Genomic DNA, 8,952 nt, shown 5'->3' with positions numbered 1-8,952 from the left:
ATAATATACTTAATGTTACAAATGTTGGCTACACTAAGAAAGTTTAGAAGAACAAAGTTAAACAAAGTTTGTCTACCAAGCTTGACCGAGTAGATAGTAGGTGCTGAGCAAAGTCAATGCAAGATGAGTAGAAATTTAGTTGGAGCCAAGTGAAAGAAAATTCTAGTAGATGTTGAGCAAGATAATTGATGTTGATTAAATTTTAGTTGATCCCGAGCATTAGTAAACTTTAGTTGATATCGAGTGATTTTATAGTTGATGCCAATAAATGCAGTACGTGTCGAGCATCAGAAGGTTGATAATGTTGAGCTATTGCATCATGTTAAAGATTGAAGAATTGCCAAATCTAAGATGAGAAGTTTGTTTTTTGAAACTTGTGAACTAGAAGGAAGATAAGGTTGATGAGCTAGTGGCACAAAACTTGATGTAAACCATTTTTGAGGCAAATTCAAATGGATTCTAGGAGAAGTTTCTAGAAGAGATACAAGATATGGGGTAGATAAATTGTATCCTAGCTAATACATTAAAACCCTAATTTTGATGATGGAAAATGAGAGGGGAAATTTCCTATTTATAGGAATCTTTGGTCATGAAGTAAAAGTTGTCATGTGTGAGAACCTAAGGAAGAGAAGGAGTTAAGGGTTTTGCTTCATCAAGTGACCTAAGAGGAGAATCTATAATGGCATGTTAAGCAAGAAGGCTTAAGGATATGAATGCTTGAAGGTGAACAAGCTATTAGAGCTACAAGGAATGAAGGCCAAGGAGAATTAAGGACTAAATAGAGATATGAAATCTGCAAGAGAAGTTGTAAGTTGTATCCGATCAAAGCTCTACTATTACTCTCTAACTATTGTATCAGTCTATGGTAAATCCTTTGGATTAATGTTGACCTAATAGTCATTTTTAAATCCTTTAACTGGGTGGTATTCCGAGTGAATGACCTAAAGTCCTCTAACAAGGCTCACTTTTAACAGGGTGATTGAAATCCCTTAACTGAGTCATATTTAACAGTGTGTATTGTAACCTTTAACAAGGTTAGCCTTTCACATGGCATCACTTTAGAAGAGTGAAAATGAGTAGCATGTTACTGGTGGTTTTTCCCAAATTGGGTTTCCATGTAAATCACTATGTCAAGTGTGTTGATGAATATATTATGTTTCATGCTTTACATTTCTGCAAGTTGATTTGATAGTAACATATAAGTTTTAGTGATTGCATGATGGATGCATGCATGGGTATGAATTTTTTATGGGTTCACTAAGTTGTGAAAAGTTTTATTTATACATCTGGACCTTGGATAACTAATTCACCCCCCCTCTTAGTTATTCTAAAGTATTCCAACATATCCATCAAGTATGGATAGAGAATACTATTTATTCACATGAATATTAAAAAGAATAGAAATAAGTTTGTTTTACATACACATTCACTAAGAAATATCTTAATATATGCATCACATCTATAAGTAATAAGGACAACTATAGCTTACTAGATAATAAGTATAGATGCATAAATTTGATTAGAAATTTTAATTAAATTTAGTTATCTTACTTGTATTTGTAATTGAATAATTTTATTTATTTATTAAATAATTTTTTTTAGCTTAATTAATTTTCTATAATTCAAGTAGTTTAATGGTAACCTATGGTTATTTATTTCAGTAATCTTTTTCCTTCTATTAATATAAATAGTTAGATTTATCTATTTAAATTAATTAAAATTTCATAATTTCCTCCACTTGTGATTAAATAAATCACATTTAATCAATTTGAGAACATGACTTACAATTTTAACCATCACCTAACCTCACTTCAACTATCCAATGAATCCATTCAACCCATCCTAGCCTACTTGACTCCACCCTTGATGTGTTTCTAATTCTTCCCATTATGGCACTTGTCCAAATACTATGGATTTGGAAAATCATAATCTATATGATTCCTTTAAAATACATCTCAATTATTTATGAGAATTTTATCTCTACCATACAATCATCTCTCTCATATCCTATTAATTAAGGGCTCATTCCTCATTTATCTATCCATTGACAAGACAAATTCACCATCTACACTATCTAAGTCACTAAGACTCTTCTACAAATGGTTTCCTAATCTCATAACACTATTCCTTAGCCATTTCTCATGACCACCAAGCCAACCTTCTAGTGTGGGAGGAGAGGCAATTTTTCCACTATTCCCAAAAAACCACATCTTAAATTCTTGCAAGGCCATAATGTTATTTTGGGCCTTTCTTTTTCCCCCCTTGACTTTGTGACTCAATTTCTCTTAGTTCCAAACCTATGCCAAAATCATTATCATCATTATACTAGTTGACATCTGATATGCATATGGTATGATAAAATTATTCCCTTGTTATCAACCAAACTCTCTATTCAAAGGAATCACAACCACATCCTTATCATGCTAAAATACTATTGCTGAAAATAGCAATGGGAAAGTAAGTTCTGAGAGGGGGGTGATGAATCAACACTTAAAATTTTTACCACTAAAACATTTCACCATCATCCATCTCATAACTTAGCATGTAAACTAAAATATGTAAAAATGCATCACATCCATAGCATAAAGTAAATCAACACATAACACAAAAGATTTGATTACCCAAAAAACCTCTAGGGAGAAGGTAAAACTAGGGTGGAGATGACACCCACAAATCTTCACTAATGCAACAATAAAGTATGGCCAATTATGGCTACAAAGTTTTTATCATAATCTATAATCTACCCTCCGAGAGGTCTACCTTGTTAAAGGCTTACAATGACTATTAGATCTCACCTTGACTAAAAGGTTTAAACTCATAGTTAAGTAAGCACTCTATTAGGATTACTCTATTAAAATATTTATGTTGCATCACCTATTAAAATTATTCAGTACTTGATCCTTTGGTTAGAACCCTTTCACTAGATGTCATATGTCCTCTTTATAGTCTATATCTTGATCCTCCTAATCTAATATATCTTCTCTGGCCTTTCAAAAATTGACTTCACAACTGATCTATTATCCTTAATTGATTATGCTATATTGCTCATTCAATTATCCATCTTCTCTATGCCTCTTTCACACAAGATACTCTCCTTAGTATCCTCCTTTGCATGTTATTCCCCCTTTGTAATGCTCCATTCATAACGTTGAATCCCAAATTGGTAGTCAGTCATGGAAGCACCAAATGGTCATACAATTTATACTGTAGATAGCTCACTAAGGAAGGAAGGCATAGGTCGTACGGTCTCTAGGAGAGATGTATGGTATCGAAGAGAAGATGGTGTGAGTGGTACAATATTTGATGGGTGGTGGTATGGGAGACATAATTGGTAATAAAAAAAAGAAGGGGTAGGTTGTATAGTGTCTTACACCTTGGCCACACAATGTTGTAGGGTGGTCATATAGTATAAAAACTAGGCTAAGGGAGTTCATACAATGATGGTTGATGGATTTGTGTAGTTGCACATACATGTTGTATCAGTGGAGGGTGACATAATGTGATTGCTATACCAGAGTATTTTATGCATCCATGTAGAAAGACCATTTTTTACAAATAAATATTTGTAGATGATTGAACATAGAGAAATAATAATAGCACTTTAAATTTTCTAGATACAATGATAGATAAAATATCACTACAATTTGCTAGATCTTTCACTTTTGAAATGGTGAACAATAGAGAAATTCCAAAGGGAATTCATAGTACAAAGAAATAATAAACCAAATCGCATCCCAACTACTACCTATGTGTCATGGTTAAATACCCTTTGGTTCAAATTTTTGAGGTTTTATAAAGATAGTCGGTGGTCACACCTACCTATAGAAATAATTAAATAAAAATGGGTCTAAGATATACTAAATTAACTAACCCATTAACAAAGGTTTGATTAAATATTTATTTTATGACATGAACATTATAGTCCCTCCATCCCAAGATTTTCTTGTCCTTAAGAAAATGAAAATATGATTCTTGTAAACCTTTTGTAATTAGCTTTTCTAATTTTGAGTTAGGTACCAAGTAGATCTTATCACTATACTAAATGATATCATCAATAACTTAATATCTTTCATCATTTATATAGCCATCCATTAACTCACATGCAAAAGTGTTCCTAGAGTACCCAACCAGTAGATAGGCCCACCAATTATCTAAGGAATGGGTTAAAGTGTTGACTATCATGTTTTTACTTGTAGCATATGTGATCATATCATGTTTAAAAATAGCCTCCATCTTCTTGATTGTGACTTCCTTTCATCCTTTAGTTAACATTCCTCTTAGTAGTACCTTCTTTCCATCCATCTTGAATGAAAAGTCCATACTCTTGAAACTTTGGGTGCACTAGTCAAGGGTTTCTATCTACTAGATGCCCAATAGAATATATGTATCAACCAAATATATGACAAAGAAATTATCTATCAAGGTATAGTTTCCCACATAAATTTTTAGCTATGGGAACATATGAGTGCAAGGTAACAAGGTTCCTCCAGCAACCTTAACCTCAAATCCTCCATGCTCTACTACATGCAATCTCTCACTAGTGACCAAAGATGAATTGATGAAATTGGGTGTGGCACCACAATCAATCATGACTATGACTCATTTCCCATGAAGTATGCCATGAGCCCTGAAGACACTACTTCTAGCTGATGGATTGAATTTTCACCCAACCAATTTTTTTTTTGTGATATCTTATGAAAATCAAGAAGAAACTAGCTTTGAATTTATTAGGGCTTTTGAAAATGTTGTCATCCTCATGAAAAAACCCTAGAAAATATTTATTATGTTTTGATGAAGTATTCATAAGTTGTCATCAAGTATGAAATAGGGATACATCAAAAACTTGGTTATATGTTGTTTTTTATATCCCTAAGTTTGTTGATTGTTTTCATATGTTATAAGTCATATCCCTAAGTCTGTTAAGTTGTAATGTATCATATATCCTAGAGCATCAAATACAGTAATGCATTATGAGATAATGAAGGAGCTAGGGCTAAAAGTAGATACACCTCAAGGTAGATGTTGTGCTATGGATAAAAGGGAAGTTATTGTCATAAGAACAATAAATGCAATGCCTTATAAGTTTTTTTCTTATCCTGATAAAGAGAAAACAATGATTGTGCTAGTTGTAGCTATTCCACCCCAATATGGTATGTTGTTATCTAGGAAATGGAGTGCAAAAATGGATGGAAGTTTGCAATGTGATTTATCATATGCAACTTTTCAGACTGATGGTAAGTTGGTAACAATAAATAGAAAGCATAATGCTTTGTGGATACTAATATTAATGCTTTTGGGGATGAAGTTTTAGTATTGAAAAGGGAGATGCTTAAGATTCCCATTATAGTTAAATTCTTTGGTTGCAAAGCTGCAAAACAAAGTAGCAGTCAATTAAGATAGTCATTGTAACATCACATGATGAAAAGGAGCTATATGTATGGAAATTTCAAAGAGGTGACAAGGTCAAAGTTGTTGGAATTATAGATGGAGTAACAGAGAGGGGGGGTGAATTAGTTACCACAAAAATAAATCCATAGATCCCCTAGATGTCTTAAAACTTAATTACTACTATCACTCAGTAGCCATATAATAATTGTTGTAAATTAGTAGATTAACTTGTTACTGATCTTTAAGCATTCACATTTATTAACATGCATGAAAAAGAAAATAACATGAACACAAGAGACACCAGATTTAACATGGAAACCCTATATGGGAAAACCCACCAATTAACTAGCTACCAATTTACACTCTTCTAAACTGAGCCCTATTAGGAGCCAACCCTATTAAAGGTTAGAAAATACACTATTAGGTGTGATCTGGTTAGAGGATTTAATCATGCTATTAGGAGTGGCCTTGCTAGAGATCTTTAGAACAATTCAATTGAACTATCCACCTTGTTAGAGGATTTACAAAATGACTGTTAGACCAACTCTGTTAAGAGATTTAGGAATTACTGCTACAATGGTGAGAAAGTAACAATAAGTTACTTGAATGAGATGCAAATAAACTTTGATGATACAAATCTCTTCTCTACTTCAATAGATCCTAATTGATCGAGTACAACTCTATTTCTCCTTAAGGATATCTGATCCTTCCTCAAAATTTGCTCTTACTTATTCTTCACAATCAACTCATTTGCATACTCACTCATTCATACATCCATTCATACATTTGAAAACACAACTTGAACTTTTATTTATACATTACAAATTGTCAAGTCAGTTCATTTACAAGTTGCATTTACCAATAAACCATACATTAGTTAGCTACAAACATTACATTAAACAAATAAACTTTATTCCCCAAAATAATGAAATCCTTCATTGGCCGACCCAACTCGGTAAACACTGCTCCAAAAATGATTTCCAGTGTTAACCAAGTGAAGCCTAGTAAATGCTGCAAACTTTGCAAAATCCTTTGGAGATCGAGTGAACTCAGTAAGAACTGATTTCCCTTTTTTGACCTTATGAGCTCAGTAGAAAATGATTTCTACCACAGAAGCCTTCAGTGCTCGAGTGAGCTTGGTAGATATTAACTTCATAGTGTAACCTCTAGAAATGATTGGTAGACTCTGTAATTCTCTTAGCTAACCTTCTGAGCTTGGTAGACTCTATCTTTTTCCTTGCTGACCAACTGAGCTCAGTAGACTTCGACTGATAACTGATATGAAATTTGTGTAACATCAAAGACAACACACAATTGAATAATTGTATCCAACACACAATTGAATAATTGTATCCAACAATCTCCCTATTTGGCATTGATGGCAACACAACATGTCATAGCAAAATGAAATTTGAAAACAAGTCTTTTTTGACAGAATGTTTCTCCCTCTTACATTTCATTTCTCAAACTCCTCAAATATAGTAATCTCCCTCTATGAAAGAATTACATAGCTTCTTTACAAAACATCAAATTTTAGAAAGATATGATAGTATACTCTCCCTCTTTGACAACACATGCCAAAGACAACACAAACCAAATGAATAGTAGTGTACCTTATGTATTGATTCATATGCAATATTTCCATGATTATTCTACATCAACTAAAAGATCTTCAACTTGATACCTATTGGTGCATCACTAAAACTTCATTTTAGTGAGCTTTAGATAGGGGAATGACCCCCAACTTACTTCTTAGATACAAAAATGCATCCTTAGGTAAAGGCTTTGTGAATATGTCATCAATTATTTCCTTTGTATGGACATATTTCAATTTGATCTCCTTATCTTGCACCAATTCTCTAACAAAGTGATGCTTTATTGGAATGTGTTTGATTTTTAAATGCATCACTAGATTTTTGGATGTGTTAATTGCACTTGTATTGTCACAAAACATAATAATAGGTTCTTTGACTTCTTCCTTCATACCTTCCAATAACTATTTGAACCAAACAATATTAGAACAATTTACTGCTGCTACAACATACTCTGCTTCTACTGTGGATTGTGATGTATAATTTTGCTTTTAACTTGTCCAAGAAACCAACCTCTTTCCAAGAAAGAAAGCTCCTCCAATTGTACTTTTATTGTCATCAATTTTTCTTGCCCAATCTGTATCAATAAACACTTTTAAATCTAGATTACCCTTAAATTTGTACCATAATCCATAATTTTTAGTTCCATTCAGATATCTCATGATCCTTTTGATTGCCATCATGTGATTTTCTCTTGATTTTTTTGAAAATATTGCTACAATACCAACTGCAAGGGCAATATCTAGCCTAGTATGCACTACATATTGCAACTTTCCAATCATGGATCTATACAATGTATGATCCACTTCCTTTGATTCATCATCCTTGGTAAGTTTCAATCTAGTACACATAGGAGTCCCACCTGGTTTGAAGTCTTCCATACCAAACTTTTTTAGTATCTCCTTGATGTATTTATATTGAGTGATAAAGATGCCATTCTTATCTTGCTGAATTTGATTTCACCAAACATAGACATTTCAAATTCTTTGTTCATTTGCTCTGAAAATTCTTTGCAAAGATCATCATTTCCTATGAACAAAGTATCATCCACAAATATTTCTACCAGAACAATCTTATTGTCTGATCCTTCCTTGATATACAAGCTACTGTTATAATTAATTCTTTGAAAATCAATCTAAATAAGATAGTTATGTAGTCTTTCATTGTTGGATAAAATTGTTAATTGAATGTTGTCTTTGATGTTACACAAATGTCATATCAGTCATCAGTTAGCTTCTACCGAGCTCACTCGATCAGCAAAGGAAAGTTATCTTCTACCGAGTTCACTCAATTAGCAAAAGAAAGCTAGTGTCTACTAAGATCACTCGGTCATCGAAGGAAATATGGCGAGAAGTTAACTTCCACTGAGTTCACTAGGATAACAAAGGAAAGTCAGTGCTCACCAAGTTCACTCAGTCTCCAAAGGACTTTTGCAAGATTTTGCAGTGTTTACCAAGCTTCACTTGGTTAACACTAGAAAACATTTTGAAGTAGTGTTTACCGAGCTTCACTTGGTTAACACTAGATTACCGAGCTAAGTCGGCCAGCGAAGGATTTTATTATTTTGATTGTTTCATGGAATTAATGTAGCTGACTGATGTTTTTAGTTATTGTAACTTATATTTGAGCCGACTTGATAAATCTGAAAGGTATATATAGATATTCAAGTTGTGGATTAGTGTGTGAGTGTGAAAAAGTGAATGGAAGAGAAAATTTTGATGAAGGATTATATATCCTGGAGGTGCTGCAAAGTTGTATTTGATCAGTAAGGATTTAGAAAAGCAAAGCATGGATCTGTAATCAGCAAAAGATAAGTTGCATATCATTCAGGTCATTTCATTGTTGCTTTCTTATCATTGTAACAGTGAATTCAGAATCTCTTTACAGAGTTGATTTAACAACCATTTTGTAAATTCTTTAACAAGGTGATAGTTCAGTTGAATTGTTCTAGAGACCTCTAACCAGGCCACTC

The sequence above is a fragment of the Cupressus sempervirens genome, chromosome 5, assembly GCF_028749045.1.
Source record: "Cupressus sempervirens isolate cs-2001-9-10 chromosome 5, ASM2874904v1, whole genome shotgun sequence".
Classification (NCBI taxonomy): Eukaryota; Viridiplantae; Streptophyta; class Pinopsida; order Cupressales; family Cupressaceae; genus Cupressus; species Cupressus sempervirens.
The sequence above is the reverse complement of the archived record's forward strand: the minus strand, read 5'-3'. Positions refer to the sequence as shown.